The 23,201-nt window shown below is 39.7% G+C and overlaps 1 protein-coding gene across 11 annotated transcripts in view; it reads left to right on the top strand.

Annotated features, from left to right (window-relative positions):
* Window positions 1-276: 276 nt before the first annotated feature.
* The window catches only part of FAM168A (family with sequence similarity 168 member A), a 206,085-nt gene continuing 183,160 nt past the window's right edge, over window positions 277-23,201 (top strand). For 6 of the 11 annotated variants that reach the window (XM_055549036.1, XM_055549033.1, XM_055549032.1 and 3 more), the window contains exon 1: window positions 1,478-2,297. The gene's annotated coding sequence lies outside the window, so the exon portion shown is untranslated. Of the gene's footprint in view, window positions 407-1,472; window positions 2,298-23,201 lie in introns of those variants that run through there. The other 5 variants (XM_055549026.1, XM_055549039.1, XM_055549043.1 and 2 more) reach the window with 5 other exon arrangements.

The raw sequence follows: 23,201 nt of genomic DNA, 5'->3' as shown, positions 1-23,201 counted from the left end.
GGGTGAAGCTGCTGAAGAGATTGGCTGCTGCAGGACTATGGACCAAATTAAGCTTTGATTCAGACAACCTGGGCTTTCTCTGGTAGGCCTGTGCTTCTCTGGTTGGCTAGCTCATGGAGCTGGAATGTTCTGGTGTTTCTTGCAGAACAGTGAGGAACAATTACGTAAGATCTAAAATGCTGTAACATATTTCATACAGGATTTACGTTAAGTCAGAGGTCATCTGATACCATATTCCATATTCTAGAAGAACTGGGCATAGAAGAAGGAAACAATTTTTTTTTTTTAGCAGAGCCACTCAAGATCTTAGTTCCACAACCAGTGATCCAACAGAAGCCCCCTGCAGTGGCAGCATGGAGTCTTAACCACTGGACTGCCAGGGAAGTCCCAGAAACAATTTTTAAGTGTAAGATTTATTTTATTTGGTTCACAGATAATGCTTGAAGTGTTGCTTTGTAGTCCCTTTACAATAACTTTATTCCTCCCTCCTCATTCCTCTCCCCAACATTGATCTCTGGCCCATAGATTAGAAACCATTGTTATAAGAATTCAAATAAAAGGAAAATCAGTATTCTAAAATATGTTCTTGGGGAGGCAGGACTTTGGCTTGAGTTTCAACAATGAGTAGGAGAAAAGGAGAAAATGGGTGTAGAAAGACCAGAAGATGGAAACATTTAAGAAGAGACAATGAAAATTGAGAAAATCCTCTCTACTAACTTACTATTCTTTTATGAATTGTAAGTGACCACTATTATTTGTTTTAATAGTGGAAACGCTGGGCTCCCAGAAAAACTAGATAGTCCTCCTCTCTGAGCACCACTGAGGACAACAGAAAGCCATGAAAAGCTTTTAGGTAGCAAAAACAGGTTGTTGTTAAATTTGAAAATTTTATTTTTTGAAAAAATAGTTTATAGCTTAAAAAGTTTGTACTGTTTTTAAACAATTCTGGCAGTATGAAAATAAAAATTACTTTAAATCTGACACACTTTATTCCAAGATTATTACAGATACTATTTTGGGGAACGTTTTTACTGAAATCGTTCTATGCTTATAGAATATTGTCTCAAGTTTCACATAAATGAGATCACGCTAAACATGGTCTATTATCATTTGAGAATAAGTTGTGAATAGTTTTTGATGTCAAGAAATAGACCCATATCATTATTTTAAAGTTGTTTAATGCATTGTTTGTATATATAATTTAATCAGCTCCTAGTGATGGACACTTAACGTTTACCCCACTATAATCAACAACCTGCGATAACAACCTTGTCCATTCATCTTTTCCAAATTGATTATCTTTTTAAGGTAAATTCTTAAAAGTAACGGAGCTGGGTCAAGAAGTACCCTCTTTTTATATTTGAGCTCAAGCTGCCAAGTCGTCTAGTTTTGCAGGGAGACCAGAAGGAAGCTGCTGCATTAGTTCTGGTGCGAGACAGTGGTAAACGGTTATTTCGAAGAGTACAGAATCGCAGGTGATCTTGCCCATCTAGGCCTGTACTCGGCTGGGTGGCATATTTCCTTCCCTTTCCCCTCTCTTTCACTTCTTTATTTTAACATGGAGGAAGAACTGAGAACTGCATCTCCCAGCATTTCGCAGGGACCACACTCCCTGGGAACTGTAGTACCAGGTCTGAGAAGGGTCCGGAAAGAGGGCGAGAGGCTGTGAGACATGCTGGGAAATGTAGTCCAGTGGGAGGAGGTCTTAGGGCTGTGTGGAGGTGTGTGCGCGCGCGTAAAGAGGTTGGAGACGCCGCAAATATCGTCCCTTGAGGATGGGGCTGCTGGGTGACCTAACTTCCTTCCTGTGTGGTCTCTGAGTCTACAAAAACTGTCCGCGGGTGGTTGGCTTTACTCCATTGTCTGTGACCGAGGAGGGAGCGGTCCCTCCGCTTCGGACGCGCCGTCGGAGGCGCAGGCGACGCGCCGGGCGGAGCGGGGCATGCCGGGAGTTGTGGTCCCGGCGAGCTGAGGCTGTGGGACGTGTCGCGGCGCTGCGCCGGCTCCTCCTTCCCCTCCCTTCTCAGCGGCCCCCCGCCCCTTCCCTCAGCCTCCTCCTCCCTCGCCCGCAGCCCAGCGTTCCCTGCCCCCACCCGTCGGGCTCCTCGGCGGCTACTGCAGAGGATTCAGAGCCGAGTCGCTGAGGAGGAGGCGGCTCCTGGTCCCTGCGCGCCATCCGCCACCTTACTGGACACGGGCGACGGAGAGAGAGCGTCGCCTCTGTAGCCTTCAGAGAAGACAAGGGCATCGCCGCCTCAGCTGCCGCCGCCGCCGTTTTCGCCTGCAGCGGCTCGCCGGTGAGGAGATACACCCCCACCCTACCCCGCTCCGCTGTCGCTGAGCCTGGGCCGGTGGTACTGGGGAGAATGAGAATGGGGGCTGCGGACCCCCTCACGGGTTGGGGGAAGGGGGTTAAGGTCGCGATGGAACGGCGGGCTGGCAAGGGAGACTTGTCCAGGCGCGGGATGGGGGTGGGGTGAGGGTGGGACACGAGCAGGTTGCGGGGGGGGGGCGACGAAGCAAGGGGACTTTTAATGGAAACGACCTGGGACAGGAGCATGGGATTGTAGGGTTGGGATGGAATTTGGATGGTTTTGGGCGAAATGGATGGTGAAACTGGAGTGGGATGGCTTCTAATGGGGGAGGGGACTGAATGAGGATGGTGGATTTGGGGTTGGCCTGGAGCAACTGACAGCTTGGGATCTGGGCCGGGTTGCGGGCTAAGGGGTTGATTTCAATAGAAAGTGCGACTGCAGAGTTGGATAGGACCCTGGGGGGTGGTTAATTCTGGAGTGTGGCGTGGACCTTCCTCAGGCTGATAGAGAAGGTAGGAGCTGGGGGTGAGGGGTTTTGGCATGGGTTGAGACCTGAGCTTGAAGTGGGCGCTTGCCATCTGGGGTGGTGGAATTTGTTGAGACTTAAGGAATAGCGTGGGTTAGGCGAGCCGAGGAGGTAGAATTTGGGGTTTTCCTGGGGAGTGCTTATGGAAGTTGTAATAGGACCTGGTGGGGGGGTGGGACTTTTAATGAGGGGAGTGTGAGGGAGCTGGCAGGACAGGGTAAATTAGCAGAAGTTAGGCCCCAAATGGGCAAACAGGGATCGAAATTGGGGGTGGAGTGGGGTGGGAACACAGCGGGATGGCATTTAGAGTGATGTTAGAACTGCTGGTGGCTCCCTGTGTACAGGATGGAGGCGGAGGGCAGAGAAGATGCTTCCGGGCTGGACTCACCAAAAGAATAGTGGCAGGTGGTGAGCAAGGTTGGGGGATGGTATCTTGAAGAAGATGTCCCTTGGCCAAGGTGGCCGAGGCTGTTTGGGAGAAAGAATGTCTGAGATGAACTAGGAGGACTGGAGAGGTGGGTGATGATAGTGAGGTAGCTGCTGCTAGATGGGGCTAATTAAGGAGTGGGAAACCTGGGGCTATTGGTATGGAGTGGGCGGAGAGGATGGAGAGGGGCAGTAAGCAATATTGGGAGGAGGTTGACTGGAAGGCTTGGGATGGCCTCCAAGAGACAGGAGAGGGTTGGGAGTGGACTTAAATGGACAGCTTTGGAGGCTATGGTTGGGGGACTTTGCAGGGGACAGAGAAGGTACATTAAAGACTGGTTTCTAGAGGACTTCTTAAGCTGTTAGTTTGTTTCATTTGTATTAGTATCATGTGGAAGTAAACCATCACAAAGGGTAAAGATGAGTGGGGCTTCAGTCAAGGTAGAATTGAGGAGGGAAGGCATCTTCTATTATTCATGTATTTTAAAAAGAAAGTTGAGGGAAAAACCCACTGTCGTAACTAAAGGTGAAGAAGATGAAACTGGAATGTGATAGATACCTATCTGTTTGATGTCTCTGTCTTCTTTCTGCCCAAGGTGTGTTTTAAAAATTAGTCCTGAAATTTGGTATTAAATAGATTTGATGAGCTTAAGTAGTTAAGGGAACATTCCTTGCTTGAGAACTGATGAATGAGACTGAAAAATATGAGGCTGAATTTATTTCCTAGTCAGGCAACGTGCATGTATTCAGAAAGAGCTTACGCCTTTTTTCCCCCCCTCTTAAAATTGATTGCTTGAAGACTCCATTTATTGGTGTCCTTGTTTGCAAGGCAATTAGGCCCATCATTGTATTGCAGGCTAATAATCCTGAGATGAATCTTGGCACTACCGCTTTATGTAAACAGAAGACAGGAAATATGGAAAAGTCATAAATATTCATTGGTGAGATGGTTTGCTATTGATGGAGTTTTTCATTTGATTCTCTTTTGACATTACTTGATAAGATTTAAAATAATTGGATTGTATTTCTATAGATTGAATTTTCTTCCAAAGGAATTCAGGTGGTTAGAATTCTGTCAGATGTAGATAAAAACATAGAATCATTTTTATTTTATTTATTAGGAGATATAAGCATATTGCATTAACTACAAAAATAATACATCCATCTATTCATCAGAGATTTTATTTAAAACTTAATGATATGCTCATTCTTATGGCAGAATAGTGATGCTGGAAGGTAGAGAGGGATGTTAATGGAAGAAACATCTTTAGGGAAATAGTTTTCTGGACTTAATTGCATTAACTATGATATGTTAAACATGAAGTGGCTGTTGATTAGTGCTCAGACTGAGGAGAAAATGGGGAGAGATGTAAAGATAAAATTGGCACCAATGGGATCAAAATAATTCTAGTTTTTGGTTCAAGCTTCAGAGTTTAGCTCGTAAACAAACCATTTTCCTTGGCTTTCACAATTGAGCACATAAAAATACCCAATATAAAGAATCTTTTTTTGTTGTTCTGAAATGGGCAGAATGATTGAAGGTTGGACTTAATCGTTGGAATTGAAAGTGTTTTGTTATGAGGAAGCTTTCTGTGTTACAATGAAAATCAGGTTAGAGCAGTTACTGGTAATTTGGTGAGAGTGTAATCGAACTAATGCAAGCGTTTCTCCTCATAACTTTACTCTGGGGTCCAGCCATTGCTTTTGTGCATCTGCAGGCTTGATATAGAGGTGGGACATTTATATTAAAGCCGTAGCTTTTGAGAGCTCAAAAATGGAAAATAATCACTTGGGAGAAATGTCTTGGTGGATTTTTTTTCTTTTTTATCATAACTGTGTTCACCTGTTCAGTAGACATGTATATAAAGTGTTTTAGTATCTTTACCTCATTTGATTCTCCCAATATTCTGGTAGCAAGAGGAGCAGTGGAGGTATTGGTGTACAGGTACACTGGTTGAATAAATAGCTTGTGAATTAAGAGGTTGAGAGTCTTGGTTTCAAATTCCCTTTCTACCACTTGATAGCTGAATAATTTTAGTAAAGTTATTAAAAACTTTTTATACTTAGTGGTAATGTTTAAACAACATTGTGAATGTACTTACTGCCACTAAATTTTACAATTAAATACAATTAAAAATGGTAAAAATTAAAAAAACTAACACTTCAGAAGGCTGTCTAGGGGAACAAATCAGTTCATGTCCTGAAATAACTTTATGTCCTGAAAACATTGCACATATGTGAAATATTTGTTCACTATTTATTTACTTATTGCCTGCTAAGTGCCAGGGGAAAATGAAAATGAACAAAAAAACAGTTGTTAAGGAGCTTTCAGTGTCATAGGAGACATAGATGATTTAAATGTAGTGAGAAGGGACTTCCCTGGTGGTCCAGTGGTTAAGACTCCACACTCGCAATGCAGGGGACATGAGTTTGGTCCCTGGTCAGGGAGCTAAGATCCTGAATGCTGCAAGGTGCAGTCAAAAAAAAAAAAGGTAGAAAAGTGAGGCAAAACTAATATGGTGGTCAAGAGTGTGGATTCTGAAGTCCGTCCACCATTTACTAGCAGTGTGACCTTGGGCACAATGGTCTCATCTGTAAAATGGGCATAAGAGGACTAATCTCACAGGTTGTCTGGAGAATTAAACTAATCCATGGAAAGCATTTAATACAGTGTGTTATATAGTACACATTAAAAAGTATTAGTTGTTGCTATTATTATTAGACAGGAAAAGACTAGAATGTGAATAGCCTCTTGTGTCCTACCATTGAGTTCTTAGTTATTTATGTTATTTATGTTCTATTATTTATTAAGGAGGTATTACTTTGTATTATTATCTCAGTTTATCTACATATACATGTTTGCATGTTGGTTCTATAGTCTAGGAACTTTAAACAGTAAAGTACTAAACATACGTTAAGTGTTAGCTTTCTCATATAAAATAAAAACTGGTCTGAGAAGAGTAAAAACTGGTCTTAATACTTAAGATTATACTGTAAATGGAAGAGTTTGGGTTTTAGACCTGAAGTTCTAATTCTTCAATCCTATTTATATCTTCTTTTCAAATTGTGAAATAAATCATATGTATAAAAGTTTGTGTAGTATAAATCTTCAATTTAAAGACTGATAGCAAATTGAAGGCCTCAGTTTTTGCTACTCAGCTTAAAAGGAGATTTTTAGTATCTTTAAAGCTTCTTATGATTGATTCCTTTCCTTCCTTCTCCCTCAGAAGTAACTACCACTTTCCTGAATTTTGTGTGAATCATTCCCTTTTAAAAATAATTTTATGAAACAAATATGTATCCTAAACAGTATATTTTATACCTTTACAACTTTATATAAATAGAAAAATATGTAAGTATTTTTCTGTAGCTTGCTTTATTCTTATTTATTATCCTTATTTTTTAATTTTAAAAGAGCTTTATTTCTTCCACCATTAATTAAAATAACATGCTCATGATAGAAATTGAAAGTTATAAAAAAGTAAAAGGAAGCAAAATTATTGTCTGTAGTCCCTTTACTCAGCAGCATTTCTTCTTTGTATGTATATTATATGTGCTTAGTTGCTCAGTTTTGTCCAACTCTTTGTGACCCCATGGACTGTAGCCCGCCAGGCTTCTCTGTCTGTGGGATTCTTGTGGGAATTCTGGAGTGGGTTGTCATGTCCTCCTCCAGGGGATCTTCCCAACCCAGGGATGGAACCTGGATCTCTTGCATTGCAGGTGGAGTCTTTACCATCTGAGCCACCAGGGAAGCCCATGTATATTATATATACATATTTAAAAATGTATATTCTTCAGTAACTTCCTGTAAATATGCACACACATACCTGTATGGGTAGTCTAGATGGCAAGAGAAACCAGTTTACATTTATGGATGACCAGATTATCCAGATATGGGTCAGTCAAACTTGGAAATAGGAATGGGAGTGGGTAGTAGCAACCTTTGTGAGCTGTGAAAGAACAGCATCTTAGATTTACTATATACTAATTCTTTGTAATACTGACTTAGAACTTCATGTCATGTTTTTGCAAGTCACTTAACTCTCCTCTGATCCGAATTTTTGTGCATCTTTTTGCAAAAAGGCAACCTGGTACATTGGTCCTCACCTGATTGTATAGGAAGGTCTGTCATCTGATGTACAGAGCATACCATGAATAGGAAATCCTTATACATATCAGAAGCTTAGCAACCTAAGCAGCCTAAATACCAAGAATTTTTTTTGTCTAAGAGATGTGAAATCCAAATTCATTAGTAATCAGTTGGAGCTTCTGTTTACTCACCTGTAAAATGGGTCTCAAATGAGATAATAAATGTGAAGATACTCTTTAAACTGTGAAGGATAATATAAATGTTAATTTTTTTTTTCCCCTCTAGTTTACAAAACTGAAATCAGGCACCCACACAGAGGTGAAAAGCTTGTCAGATTTGGTTTATTGCCTTTTTGAAGGGTTCTTCTCCTAGTGGAGGAGGAGTACATGAAGAGCAGTTCACAGTTTCTCCCTTAAAACTTGAAGATTGTTAGATACAGTGGGACAGAGAGGCTGTTAGAGACCTTTCTCCTAGTGAGTTTATGGGACCTGGTTCTACGTTAACTGCTGGCTTGCTCAAAATGGAACAGTTGAGACTTTTTGAAGTGGAGAATGTGGTGTGCAATGTATGTTTTCCACTATCCTGACAAATACAGTCGTTTCCCTCTTAGTTTTCTAACTGTAACTTATTACAGAGATAGAGTACAGTGAGATGGATCATTTGTGCATATGTAAAAGATAACATTCAGTTGTTGGGTTATTTAATGGATTATATGAGAAGAGAGGTGCTTCCTTGGTGGCTCAGATGGTAAAGAATCTGCCTGCAATGTGCAATAGTACAGCTTTCTAGCATGTAAAGTGAAAGTTACTCAGTCGTGTTTGACTCTTTACAGCCCCATGGATCTTGGCTCGCTGGACTTTTTAATATTCTTTCTTTGAGTAGTCTTGCCCACTCTGTTGGCTTTAACTGCTATCGTATGCTGATGAGTGTCAAAATTTCTGTCCCCATCTCAAACATCTTTCCTGATCTCGACTTGTATATCTCACTTGCTATTGACAGCCTTTATTTTGATGATCCTTAAATTCAGTAGGTCCAAAACAGAACTCATTTTCCCCATCTACTTCTTCTGACTTCTCCCTTTTTATCTCCCCTAAAAGTTAAAATCATCCCTTCCTGTAGTTTTGTCCTAACTTAAAGGCACTGCTGTCCATCCAGCCATTCAAGATATGAATCTGTGCTATTAGTCTTTTCTTGTCCCTTATCCTGTAGCCCCAAATAAATCCTCCTAAATATTCCTGAACTTCATCTCCCCTTTACTACTATCATCTTAGTTCAGCTCTTAATCTTGCCTGTACAAGGACAGTAGCCTCCTAACTTGTTTTTGTATCATCCATGTGCAATAGTAAACCTGTCTTCCTCTCAGCAGCAGAATGTCCGCTTCACTCCCTTGCTTCAGTCCCTTCATTGGCTCTGAAGTCTAAGCTCCTTAGCATGACATATTATGCCTTCTGTTATGACCTGTCCCGATATACTTCACTGGTAACACTGAGCAGTATGTAGTTTATACAGATGTTTTACAGTTTTACACCTTTGCTCATGCTGTTTCTCCTTTTATTCATCCCTCTGGGTTCTTTCAGCATCCTTAAAGTTTGTCATAAGTTCACGAGGAGCACCCAGTGTGTGCCTCTGTTACAGTACTTAGGCTGTTTCAGGAAAATTGACTGTTTCTGTCTGCCCCTTCACTTAACTGTAAGTTTCTTGGGAGCAGGGACTGTGTTCTAGTCATCTTTATAGTCCTTGCTCCTGGAGGGTGCCTTGTAAGTAGTGAATGATTAATTTTTGAACTGAACATAGAAGAGATGACAAACCAATAATATGATATTCTAATGAGTAAGATGATAGGTGTTTTTCCAGATGTAAATTTTTATTTATTTACAGAGTAATTTAGAACTTAATTGGATTGATAAAGGCTTTGGTAATAATGATATATAACACAAGTTTCAAAAGTGGAAGACAGCAAGATGTGCTCAGTGGTTAGCAAATGCTTCTATAAAATATTTTAGGCTTTGTGGGCCACATACAGTCTCTATTATTTTTTTCTCCTCCTTCTCTTTCCTCTCCACATCTCCCTTCTTTCCTCCTCCTATGTTTCATTCTTAGTTAATAGGCTGTACAAAAACAGGCTGTGGGTGTGCCATAGCTTGACAATCCCTGGTATGTTATCAGAAATCAGGCTTAAAAGTTGTAAAATTTTTATTTTTTTGGCCCTACCACATGGCATGCAGGATCTTAGTTCCCTGACCAGGGTTAGAACCTGTGCCTCCTGCGGTGGAAGTACAGAGTTTTAGCCACTGGACTGCCAGGGAAGTCCCTTAAAGTTGTAGAATATTGAAGAGCTTAGAGACTAAAGTGAGCTCAATTTTCTTGTTTTGTTTATTATAAAATTTAGTTCCTTTAGGCAATTATGCATTTTAGTATGAAAAATAATTGTACAGAGTCTTTTTTGTCAAAGTATTCTGTTTATCTAAAAGTTTGACATTTTGTTAAATGGGCCATCGATTTCTGTATAAAGATGCTTTGAAAACACCTTGGTTTGTAAAATTCCAGTACAACTTCCCCACCTTTCTCAGTTTATGCAGGTGTCTGGATGTGCCTTTCAGAATATGTCTGTTTTTATGATGATATAAATTGTGTTGTTTCTTAGATGCAGACATTTTGAAGGAACCCTAGGGTGATCTATTTTTCACAGAAGATTCAATCCCTGGCTGACTAGAGATTATAATCTTGATCTGGCTTCTGATCATGTCCTTCAAACTTGATAGTTTCTGCTGATGCTCATTTTCTAGTCTCTGTGTTGTAACTTTTTATACATATCCTAGTTTTCTTTTCTTCCTTTTTTTTTTAAGGTATCATGTTTTTGTTTCTGTTTTTTGGCTGTACCATGTGGCTTGTTGGATTTCAGTTCTGCCACCAGAGATTGAACCTGATCCTTGGCTGTGAAAGCCTGGAATCCTAACCACTAGGTCACCAGGGAACACTCTGTCTTAGTTTTCTAATGTGTTGTCTCTCTCTTTTATTTTGAATTGATAGCAAAAACCCTATCTGTATGTATGTGTGTGTATACATATGCATATATATATATATATATATAGTTGCATTACTTATATTTCTGCAAATATAATTATACTTTATTTGATCTGCAGTGCACAGGTTAGTCATGTAGCATTATTTTCATTTTAAGGATTAAGAAATCAAGACATAGGACTAGTAGGAGATGAGTGTGAAAAGATGAAAAGGGCTTAATATTTGAATATCTGTGGTAGGGAGTATGCTGGGTGCTTACTGTCTCTGAGTATATAATTTAATCCTCATATTTACCCATTTTAGGGTATTGTGCCCATTCTATAGAAGAGGAAGCTGAAGAAACTGAGACATGCAGGGACTAAGTAGCTTGCATTTGGCTATATAGTAAGAGAAGAGAAGCTTGTATTAAAAATCTGATCCACCTTAGTCCAAAGCCCTTATTCTTTTTACTGTACTGTATATAAAGCTCCCTTGTTTTAAATTCTTAGATCAATATTTTTCAACCTACTTAAATGAGTAGTAGTTTGGCTACACATTCAACTTCCCTGAAGATCTGTTTTAAAAAACTGTGCTAGTTCTACTCTGACCAGTGCTAATGAAACTTCTTCAGGTGAGTCTAAAGCAGGTATGTGTATGGGTGTATTTTTTTTTTAAGAAAATATAAATTAAAAAGAAATTGTATTGCTGTATATATAACATATGAAGAAAAAGTGCACAAAAAATGTAACCAGCATTCAGATCAAGAAATTTGGGAATTCCTGGTGGGTCAGTGGTTGGGACTTGGTTCTTTCACTGCTGTGGCCCAGGTTCAGTCCCTGGTTGGGTAATGAATATTCTAACTTCCAATACCATAGATTATTTTTTGCCTCTTTATGAATTTTTATAACGTATGACTGGCTTTTTGCACTCAACTTTGTTTGTGAGATTCATTTATGTTCTTGCATTTAGCAGTGGGCTTCCCTGGTGGCTCAGAATCCACCTGCCAATGCAGGAGATTTGCGTTTGATCCCTGGGTTGGGAAGATCCCCTGGAGAAGTAAATGACAATCCACTCCAGTATTCTTGCCTGGGAAATCCCATGGACAGAGAGGCCTGGCAGGCTACAGTCCATGGGGTGGCAAAGAATTGGACCAGATTTAGCAACTAAACAACAATAACAATGTAGCAATAATTTGTCCTTCTCACTGCTGTATCTGCTGCTGCCGCCAAGTCACTTCATTTATGTCTGACTCTGCGACCCCATAGACGGCAGCCCACCAGGCTCCTCCGTCCCTGGGATTCTCCAGGCAAGAACATTGGAGTGGGTTGCCATTTCCTTCTCCAATGCATGAAAGTGAAAAGTAAAAGTGAAGTTGCTTAGTTGTGTCCGACTCCTAGTGACCCCATGGACTGCAGCCTACCAGGCTCCTCCATCCATGGGATTTTCCAGGCAAGAGTACTGGAGTGGGGTGCCATTGCCTTCTCCGCTGCTGTATAGCAATAGTTCTCAAACCTTTTGGTGTCTTCACTCTTGCTTTTGAAGACCCCTAAGAACTTTTGTTTGTGGGTTGCATCTACCAATATTTGCTGTTTTAAAAATTAAAACTGTGCATTTAAAAATAATAAACCTATTAAATATAGTATATTTTAATGAAAATAGCTATATTATTACCCCCAAATAGAAGGATATTATTTACAATTTTTCCAAAGCTTTTCACTGTCTGGACATATATCTGCTTCTACATTCAATCTGTTGCAGCTGGTTGTTTTGTTTATGGTATATAAAGCATATCCTGCCCCATATATGAGTGAATGTGCATGCTCGGTCATGTCCGACTCTTTGTGACCCTGTGGACTATAGCCCACCAGGCTCCTCTGTCCGTAGGGTTTTCCAGGCAAGAATACTGGAGTGGGTTGCCATTTCTTTCTCCAGTCCCATATATATGTGGCTAGAAAAGGGAGGAATGTTTTAATTGACTTTTTTTGGCTGTACCACAAGACTTGGGGGATCCTAGTTCCCTGACCAGGGATTGAACCTAGACCCTCAGGTAGTGGGAGCATGGAGTCCTAACCTCTGGACTTCCAGGGAATTCCCTTGGTTGACTTTTTAGATAATTGATGGATATCCTTTTTTTTTTTTTTAATATTACACTGAAACTTGTCAACTGGTAGTTTCTTTAGAGGTCCATTATTTTATGGACTCTGAAGCTATACAGTGAGCCTTTCATACTCTGTTATACTAAAGTCTGCTGGTCTGTTTTGTACTTTTGAATGGGTTTTCTATTCATGCATAATTTTGTGTCACCGTGCTTTGGTCATCTGGAAAATATTGGCTCATTGAGTTATGCAGATCTTGTAAAAATGTTGACATATTTTATCATACAGTGTCAGATATTACATTTGTTAATATCTCCACCAATTCTATCAGACAAGACTTCTCTAATTTTTGCTTGAAAGCTCAAATTTTGTCATTGGCAACAAATACTGACAGTTGTTTTCCTTGAAGTGACAGTCTCACATTGTTCATTTTTGAAAAAATGTCTGCCAAACATCCAAGTCTGAATAATCAGTTTGTCTGGCAGTTGTTCTTTTAAGTTAAAATGGTGTTTCATGAAAAAAAAAAAAGGGGGGCAGGTAATTCAGCTTGCAACTCAATTGCATAAGTGCCTTAGTGTTTTTTCTTGAGAAAACTCTTGTACTTTGTTATGTAGAAATATTTATAGGTAAGGAATGAGATTTAATAGGATTCATAACTTTTGTAGCTTCAGCAAGGCCTCAAAATAGTTTTTTTTTGGCATTGGCTCTAAAGAATGCAATGACAGTGTCACAGTTTAATGTCACTGACTTACTTCAATTCAAGATGGGATAGTTTTATTAGTATAATTATGTTTTCAGGCTTTACTTATTTCTTATTGGAGAAATAGGTAGATTTCTTATTGGAGAAATAGGTAGATTTCTTAGTGAAAGGGGCTTCCCTGGCTCAGAGGGTTAAGAATCTGCCTGCAATGCAGGAGACTTGGGTTTGATCCCTGGATCAGGAAGATCCCCTGGAGAAAGGAATGGCTATCTACTCCAGTATTCTTGCCTGGAAAATTCCATGAACAGAGGAGCCTGGTGGGCTACAGTCCATGGGGTTGCAAAGAATCAGACATGACTGAGCGATTTGTTAAAACTTTATTAAAAATACTGCTTTGAAAGCTAGCATGAATATAACTGGTTTTTCCTTCGCTTCAAGTGTTAGTCGCTCAGTTGTGTCTGACTCTTTGTGATCCCACGGACTGTAGCCCACCAGACTCCTCCATCCATGGGATTTTCCAGGCAAGAATACTAGAGTGGGTTGCCATTTCCTTCTTCAGGGGATCTTCCCAACCCAGGGATTGAACCCCGGTTTCCTGCATTGCAGACAGATTCTTTACCTTCTGAGCCACCAGGGAAGCCCTTTCCTTTGCTTAGTAGAACCAAAACACTTCAGAGTTGAGCAGTTTTACAACTTTATCAGTATGTTATAAAATCATTGGGCTTGATCCTTATTCTTTACTATTTGTGTTGAAAGAAAGGTGTGAAGTGGCTTTTAGTGAACTGTGCATAGCTATGTATAAAAGTGATCCTCTGTCTTCCTACCCTTAACCAGGAGCATTTGCAGTAAAAGAGAACGATGCAGATGAAGTCATGATCAAGTGATCTTATTGTGTAATGACTGGTTTTTCACTGTGATTGGGCAGAAGTGGATGGAGGAGGGTAGGCTAAACAAGTTATGGTACTGAGCATTATTTTACCTTTTAGCCAGCATCCCCATACAGCCTGGAACCTTAGGGGAAGGAGAATTAACTTTCACTGTGTGCCTACTTTGTGCTGGGCTGTTTAAGTATGGTAACTTATTTAAATATACAGTTCTCCTGTAGGGTGGCCATAATTGTTTTATTTTGCACATGAGAAAGCTTTGGCTCAGAGATGTAGAGCCTATTCAGGCCCACTAGCCAGTGACTAGGGTGGGATTTATCCCCAGACTTTTCTACCTCCAAAGCCTGTGAGTGGTCTTTACTAAATTCTGTGCTATTGCCCAGGACAGTGTCTCACTTGATTATTTCTGAATACTTGATATCTGGAACCTAGTAGGGTTTAGTAAGTTTCTGTTGAATACTTGACCTGGTGCTAAATAAATGAACAGTTTTTACAGAGTAGGGTATAACCCATCCCCTCTGGGCTGTGTGTAGATTGGCATGGTAAGAGTCTGGTCACCATTTGTTGTTGTGGGGAAAGGGTCAATCTTCTTAATGATAGACTATCAAACTGTTTAAATAATTTGGAAATTTAGGAATTGAGAAAATCTAATGGGATGAGTTTTCATTAGATTGTCAGTGATTTCTTCAGGAATAGATAATACATCTATGTTGCCTCTGATTTCTCCCTTAACACCATTGAAACCTGTGTAAGTTACTTTACTTTTCTGTACCTCATTTTTAAAAATCTTTAAAAAGGGAAGGGCAGCAATAGTAGTACATAATTCCGAGGTAGTTTTGAGGATTGAATGAGACAGTTCATGTAAAGAAATGACCACAGTGCTTGGTATATACTACTGTCAATAAATAAGAGCTATTATCCTTCTAGAATGAAGCATGAATTTAATATGATTTTTAGCATGTTAAGAAGGAACAGTATTTTGGCTTCTAAAACATTTTTGTTAGAGAAATAAAGCACTGAATTTATTGGTTTTTGTATTTGGGGATTTGTTTTCTGATTGTAGTTTGCTTGGTCTTCCTGGCAGCAAAGGTCTGTTATTTTGGTTGTGTGCCTTGATTTATTCATGAACCAATGCAGGTATAGTATGACCTTTGGCTCTGTATCAACTTTTTAAAACTTTTTGGTCTAGTTGAAATGGTTTGAATTGTTCTGGAAAATTCACTGATGTTGATAGTTCTTTCTAAACTAAAAATGTCAGTGAATGTGAGAGATGCCCCTTTCTAAATTTTTTTCTAACTATACTACTCATTACTGAGGGGATCAAGTATTTCTCCATAGTACTCTGACCCAGAACCAAAGAAAGAGTGTTCTTTGAATTTTTCTGCCTTTATTTTTGTTGGTGGTAATATTATCCATACTTTTGAGACTTATGTCTTTGACAGCACTTTTTTTTTTTAAGTATAGTTGACAGTACATTTTGATCAGGCTGTGGAATTATGGAGGAGAAAACCAACTATCCATTCTAAATGAGCATATCTGAAAGCCAGCCTGCCCTTCAATCACATGTCGATGTAGGTATTCTGTCTCCTAGATGGGGTTCTCTTGGTGGTTTAGTCATTAAATTGTGTCCTACTTTTGTGACACCATGGACTGTATAGCCTGCCAGGCTCCTCTGTCCATGGGATTTCTCAGGCAAGAATACTGGAGTGGGTTGCCATTTCCTTTTCCAGGGGATCTTCCCAAACTAGGGATGGAACCGGAGTCTGCTGCATTGCCAGCGGGGCACCAGGGAAGCTGAGCCGCCAGGGAGCCCCAGATGGAGCTCTGGTATGGTGTTTTTAGTAAGAGACTAGGCTCAGTGTTCTCCCCTTAACTCTCTCCAGTGTCATTCATTGTTTGTCTCTCCTCCCAGCTTGCACATTTTACCTCTAGTTCTAATGAAGTGTACATTGTTGGGTGTTTGCAGTTCTCCAGACGTGCCATCCTTTTTGCTTTAATGTCTTTACACATGCTTCTCTTTGGGCCTGGATGTTTCCTTTTAACTTTTAATTGGTCTAACTCCTGTTCAGCCTTGAGGATTCAGCCTAGGAACTAACCTTGTCCAGAAAGCTTTCCTTGACTTTCCTGGGTTGGGATTGGGTGACCCATCTCTGGGTTGCCTCATCGCTGGGTTGTAATTATCCATTTATTATTTATTGGTCTCCTCTACTTTGCAGTGAGCAAGGATTGTATGTAATTATCCTTTTATTCTCTAGAACTCATTCTTCGACCTTACACAGAGTAGGCATTGGTAATGTCTTATTTGTGAATCCATAGTTTCAGGCTGATGTGTTAGCATTGTAACTTCCCAACCCATGTTATTCTAGGCTGTTTTAGTAGAATGGTTTTTTTTTTTGTGGCCATTGAACCTTGCCTTATGTTTTCTTCATTACACTTCAGCTCACACTCATCCTCTTATTTTTTGCCCATAGGTAGGTCAGTGGAACAGTATATACAGTAGACATGTAGATCTTCATAAAGAACTTGATTTGTGACAGGTCCTGAATCTCATTTGGAATGAATGAAATCACATTGGTAAATGGAAAAGCTGGGATCTTATGATTGCTTTTTAAACTCAGTTCTTTTCTCTGCTTGCAAGTTTTCCTCTTTATTAATTTTTTGGTCAATTTTAACTTTTAGGTAACATAAGATGAATGCTCCAAAACCAAACCACAAGTACTCCGGTTGTGCGTTTGATTTTTTTGAGCCTACATACAGGATTTGACTTATCTCTTATGGTGGTGGGATGACTGAAACTTTAACAAGTGGAGGGGTTTTAAGACTTATTAAGAACTTAATAGTTCCTGACAGGTGATTTAAATTATGGCTTCCAAAAAATATTTTGTTTAGAGTCTTATTAGCACACAAATACAATCATTTTTGCCTGCATTCATTTAGTTACTATGAATGTCAGGCTCTATGCTAGATAGGTTCTGATGATATACAGAGCTGAGTAAGATGTGGTCTCTGTCTGTAAGGAGCTCCCAGGTGCAAGAGAAAAACTATACACAGTTTCAGATGAGTGTGTTGTACAAGCTGTAAAATAAGTAGCAAAGAGGGAGGTGTTAATGCCTTTTCCAGGGAAGAGTTCCTGGAGGAATAGACACCTGAGCTTATTTGTGAAAGAGAATAAGGTCTTTGTGTGTGGAAGATTCTGGATGTATGCTCAAAATCTGGATTTGAACCCCAGCTTAGTCACTTATGAGCTGTCTGACTTGGGTCAAGTTGTTTAAGCACTCTGAATCTCACTTTTTTCCTCCTCTAAAATGAGGATAATCATGTCTGTCTGTTTTTGAAAGTTGTGAATATTTAATATATGTGAAAGAGTTTCGTAAATGTGCTAAACAAATATTACATCCTGGTTTTTGTTTTTCATTTTGACAGATTGGAGCATAAGTTTTCTTACTCAGACCAGAAATGAGAAAAAAAAAGACTGGGTATATTAGTGCATAGATATTAATTATAAAGTGTTAACACTGTAAGCATCATGATTTAGAGTAAAGAGTTTTAAGCTCAGAATCCATGAAACTTTGGTTCTGTGCTGTTATGAAAAATATTGCTTAAGATGCTTAAGGAGTGGTCTCTGAAAATGTACTGTGTGTAGTTCTGAGTGGCTTGGATGGCAATAAGCCAAACTGGAAAGAGCTCCATTGCTTGTCAGAAGACTTATGTCTGTGCCGCTATTAAAAAGATTACTTAACATTTCAGAATTACATTTTCCTGATCAATAAAACAGAGAAAAGTAATAGTTAATTTGCAGACTGAGAATTAGGGGTAAGTTGGGTAAAGTGCATACTATTAGCCATAGTCAGTTAAAAGTTTAATTTGTAGAATATTAAAATAAACTTTCTTATCTTTCAATATTAGACATTTCATTTAGTGAAACTTGCTTGAAGAATAGAGAGAACGTACTAGGTGGTGCTAGTGGTAAAAACCTGCCTGCCAATGCAAAAGACATGGGTTCACTCTCTGGGTCAGGAAGATCCCCTGGAGAAGGAAAGGGCAACCGACTCCAGTGTTCTTTTTTTTTTTTTTGACTCCAGTGTTCTTGCTTGGGAAATCCCACGGACAGAGGAGCCTGATGCGTTGCAGTCCATGGGGTTGCAAAGAGTGGGACATGACTGAGTGACTAACACACATATAAGATTGTATTTTACTTCTTTCTTCAAGTTCATTCTTCAGAATAATATTGCAGTTCAGTTCAGTCGCTCAGTCGTGTCCGACTCTTTGCGACCCCATGAATTGCAGCACACCAGGCCTTCCTGTCCATCACCAACTCCCGGAGTCCACCCAAACCCATGTCCATTGAGTCGATGATGCCATCCAACCATCTCATCCTCTGTCGTTCCCTTCTCCTCCTGCCCCCAATCCCTCCCAGCATCAGAGTCTTTGCCAATGAGTCAGCTCTTTGCATCAGGTGGCCAAAGTACTGGAGTTTCAGCTTCAACATCAGTCCTACCAATGAACACTGAGGACTGAACTCCTTTAGGATGGACTGGTTGGATCTCCTTGCAGTCCAAGGGACTCTCAAGAGTCTTCTCCAACACCACAGTTCAAAAGCATCAATTCTTCTGTGCTCAGCTTTCTTTATAGTCCAACTCTCACATCCATACATGACCACTGGAAAAACCATAGTCTTGACTAGACAGACCTTTGTTGACAAAGTAATGTCTCTGCTTTTGAATATGCTATCTAGGTTGGTCATAACTTTCCTTCCAAGGAGTAAGCGTCTTTTAATTTCATGGCTGCAGTCACCATCTGCAGTGATTTTGGAGCCCCAAAAAATAAAGTCTGACACTGTTTCCACTGTTTCCCCATCTATTTGCCATGAAGTGATGGGGACCGGATGCCATGATCTTAGTTTTCTGAATGTTGAGCTTTAAGCCAACTTTTTCACTCTCCTCTTTCACTTTTATCAAGAGGCTCTTTAGTTCTTCTTCAGTTTCTGCCATAAGGATGGTGTTATCTGCATATCTGAGGTTATTGATATTTCGCCCAGCAATCTTGATTCCAGCTTGTGCTTCCTCCAGCCCAGCGTTTCTCATGATGTACTCTGCATATAAGTTAAATAAGCAGGGTGACAATATACAGCCTTGACGTACTCCTTTTCAGTAATAATATTGCAAGGTGAGTTTAAATCCGAGCTCTGTACTCACTAACTATATGACCTCAGTTACTTACTATTTCTGTAACTTTTTTCATTCATCTATGAGATGGGAATATAGTGGTATTTACAGCATATAATTGTTGGCAAGATTAAATGAACTAATTAGATAAAGTGCTTTGATTGGTGTTTGGCACATATTTGTTGTTCGGTTGCTTGGTTGTGTCTGACTCTTTGTGCCCCTGTGAACTACAATACTCCAGGCTTTCCTGTCCTTCACTATCTCCTGGAGTTTGCTCAAACTCATGTCCATTAAGTTGGTGATGCCATCCAATCATCTCATCCTCTGTTGCCTTCTTCTTCTGCTCTCAATCTTTCATCTTTCCTAGCATGAGGGTCTTTTCCAATTGGAGCTTCAGCTTGAGCATCAGTCCTCCAATAAATATTCATTGTTTATTTCCTTTAGGATCGACTGGTTTGATCTCCTTGCTGTCCAAGGCACTCCCAAGAGTCTTCTCCAACACCACAGTTCAAAAGCATCAGTTCTTAGGCGCTCAGCCTTCTTTTTGGTGCAACTCTCACATTCGTACTGGAAAAACCATAGCTTTGACTATGTACATAAACACATAGTACGAGATTAATAAATGGTAGCATTGTTACTATCACTTTCATTTTGTAAATGAGAAGCTGAATACAGATTTAGCAACCTGAATAGATTCACTTGTAAGAACCAAGGATGTGTTTCAATCCAGGTTTGTGCAATGCCATTACTTTATCTTTTTATCAGACTGCATTTTGTAGTTAATGTTTTATTTGTTGGAATATGCATTCTGAAGTGCTATAGAGTGTTTGGAAGTAGTTTGTGACTCTTCGATATTTAAAACTATCTTTCTTTGATGTTTTACTAATAGTTTACATAAACTCAGAACTAAATTGGTTAGAGAAAGAACTGTTTGGCCTGGTTTTCCTGTGATTAGACGCAATTTAAGGGCAAATATCCTGGGGTCATGGTCAGTGGTTAGTAAAAAGAACAATGTGTTTTTTTCCTGCCTAAACAGGTTCATTGAGGTGAAGCTGACAGACAGTAAACTACACAAATTTAATATAGTTTGCTAAGTTTTAGCATGTGTAAACATCTGTGAAACCATCACTGCAATTCAAATAGTGAGTATATCACACAAATTGTGGGAGGAATCACCTCCCATAAGTTTCCTGGTACCCCCTATGCAATCCCTTCCTCCTGCTCTCCCTGATCCCTCACCCACACAAACATTGGTCTGCCTTCTATTACTTTTTACTTCTATTATTCTTATAGATTAAACAATGGTTTTGAAGTTGTAGCAATCAGGATTTAGATCTCCCATTCTGTCACTGTCTTAGTTGGGTGACTTTGGAGAAGTCATTCTCTCTCTCAGCCTGGTTTATTCACCTGTAATTTAGGGATTCTAGCACCAGCCCAAAGGACCACAAAGAAGAGGAGAACAGTGCCTAGAAAGAGCCTTGCATGGTTCCTGGCTCACAGCTGGTCTTCAGTCCCTGAAAGGCACCAGGCCAGCTTTCAGTTGGTGGCTCAGAGTACATTTAGGTGTTCAGAGCTCCAAAATGCTTTTCTGTCACCTCGTCCTTGTGTTCCCTCTTACTGAATGAGCTTTCTTGAAATAGGAAAGTTTAGATTAGACAACTTGAGGCCCTAAAGGGCTTTCTGGTACTTCTTCCTTCCCTCCTGCATGCCCAGTGTTCCACATGCTATTAATTATAAACAGATGTTCTTCATAAATAAGCAAAGAACTTCACCACAGATTTCTGAGTTCTTTATGCCTATGTTTAAGTCTGACGTTGTGATAAAACTGCATGTGCAGTGAGCTTGTAGTCAAAGTTCTAGATTTTGGTTCCCATGCTGCCATGGGCAAATTGTAAAATCTTTTTGAGTCTCTGTTTTCTCAGATATAAAGTTGAAGTGTATCATACCACACAAATTTGTTGGGAGGATTAAAGGAGAATTTTGAAAATGAATTGTATGATGACATCATAGTTCATTTGCATTGTCCTGTGACTGGCTTGCAGTGTAGTATTTAAACTTGATATTCTAGAATTTTTTTTGAGTTTATTTTATTAGGTTTTACTAATAGGTAGCACAAGAAAGCAAAAACCAAAGGTTAAAAGTGCTTAGAATTTAAAGTCAGAGAAACTTTAATTCAGATATTAATTTAGTAGTTGTGTGACCTTGGGCAAGTTATATACTTTCTCTGAGCCTTAATAAGGTATATCTGGTCTTCCTCAGAGGGTTGTTGTGAGGAATAGAAATAAAATGTGTACAGTGATAGGCAAATAGCAGATACTTAGTGGTGCTACTTTTTCCCTTCCATTCCCAAAATTGGTAGATTTGTGGAGTTCAGTGGGCTATCACTGAAGAGATTACTTCTGTCTTCCCCATTCCATGATACAGTTTGGCCCAGGATAGCCATTAGGTGGTGTCTCAGATTTCCCATTTAAGTCTGAAAATGCGATTTGAGGTTTATGATGCCAACAGTTATTGTAAAGGGATTTTCCCCCCCCTAATAATAGGAGGAACTGATGCCATGTTTTTGTATTTTCTCGTTAATTCTCATTGCTGTAGCTGGAGGTACTTTGTACTGTGGGAGCCAGGGAAATTGGGGGCCATATTGTTTTTTCTGTCTGTGTTTATTTGGATTGGAGAATTGTCTAAAGGCTTCTTAGTGGATAAAGTAGATTTGCTAAATTCAAATTCTTCCTTCCTGGGTGAACACAGGAATGACCTCCTGAGAGAAAAACATAGGAAAATGTAGGGGTAACTGGGGAGTTCTGCTTGTAAAGTCAGGATCTTTGAGTTGGGGGCAGTGGAGAAGAGTTGATTCTCCATTCTCCTCTTACCCTCCAGAGCGGTTACAGCCCAACACAAAGGAAGCTTTAAGATGGAGGTCTGTATTGTAATTTCCTAGAAATTGCAGCTTCTGGTAATAGCTCATTCAGTTTGCACCTCTTTGCTGCAGTAGATGAAACAATAGAGACAATAAAGCCTTTTATCTGATAGCTGTAGCCTCAATGGGATGTTTGTTTTAATAATGGTATAATTTGCAGGGCTCATAAATTGTGATTTTATTCTCATGGAAATAACTGCCCAGTGGTATTTAGATTCTCAGGTCTCCTGTTGTGGATAATTTCACTAACATTCTGGCTGACAGTTCTCTTTATTTTGCACTTCGTTTTAGATTGTTCAGGCTGGTTGGGTAATTAGACCAGTGCAGAGCCAATTTTCTTTAGTTTGAGGCTGGCAGGTGGTTACTAGGTAACTAGAGGATCTTCTGAACAGGCAAGAAATTCTGCTTAGGGATTCAAGGCAAAAGAGCTGAGTTTGCTTTTGATTGTCATCTGGAATTTTTTTTTTAAGGTTTTATTTATCTGATGCCAAAATATCTAAAAGAAAAAAATTATTTTTCAGTCATCTGTGTATTTACTTTCCATGGTACCAAACAGCCAATTCTATTTGGAATCGTATAGTTCAGTTTTTAATTTTCATCTACTTTTCTTTTTTTTTTTTCTGGGAATATCCACAGAGGGCTAAGGATGAGACTAGGTACCATGCGCTAGACATTGTCTAGGTTTTTACACACATTATCTCTAAATCTTAATTAGAGCCCTGAAAGGTAGGTATTGTTTCTATTTTACATAAGCAGAAACCTAAATTCAGAGAATTTAAGTAACCAAATTAAGGTATCTCAGTTAATAAGGGGTGGGCAGCAGTTTACCAGACTTCAAAGCTCATGTTAGGTTTTCAATTATAGTATAAGATATTCTGCTGCTGCTGCTAAGTTGCTTCAGTCATGTCCAACTCTGTGCGACCTCGTAGACGGCAGCCCACCAGGCTCCCCTGTCTCTGGGATTCTCCAGGCAAGAACACTGGAGTGGGTTGCCATTTCCTTCTCCAATGCATGAAAGTGAAAAGTGAAAGTGAAGTCACTCAGTCGTGTCCGACTCTTAGCGACCCCATGGACTGCAG

The sequence above is a fragment of the Bubalus kerabau genome, chromosome 15 (genome assembly GCF_029407905.1).
Source record: "Bubalus kerabau isolate K-KA32 ecotype Philippines breed swamp buffalo chromosome 15, PCC_UOA_SB_1v2, whole genome shotgun sequence".
Taxonomy (NCBI): domain Eukaryota; kingdom Metazoa; phylum Chordata; class Mammalia; order Artiodactyla; family Bovidae; genus Bubalus; species Bubalus kerabau.
This window is presented reverse-complemented; position numbering and strand designations above follow the sequence as displayed.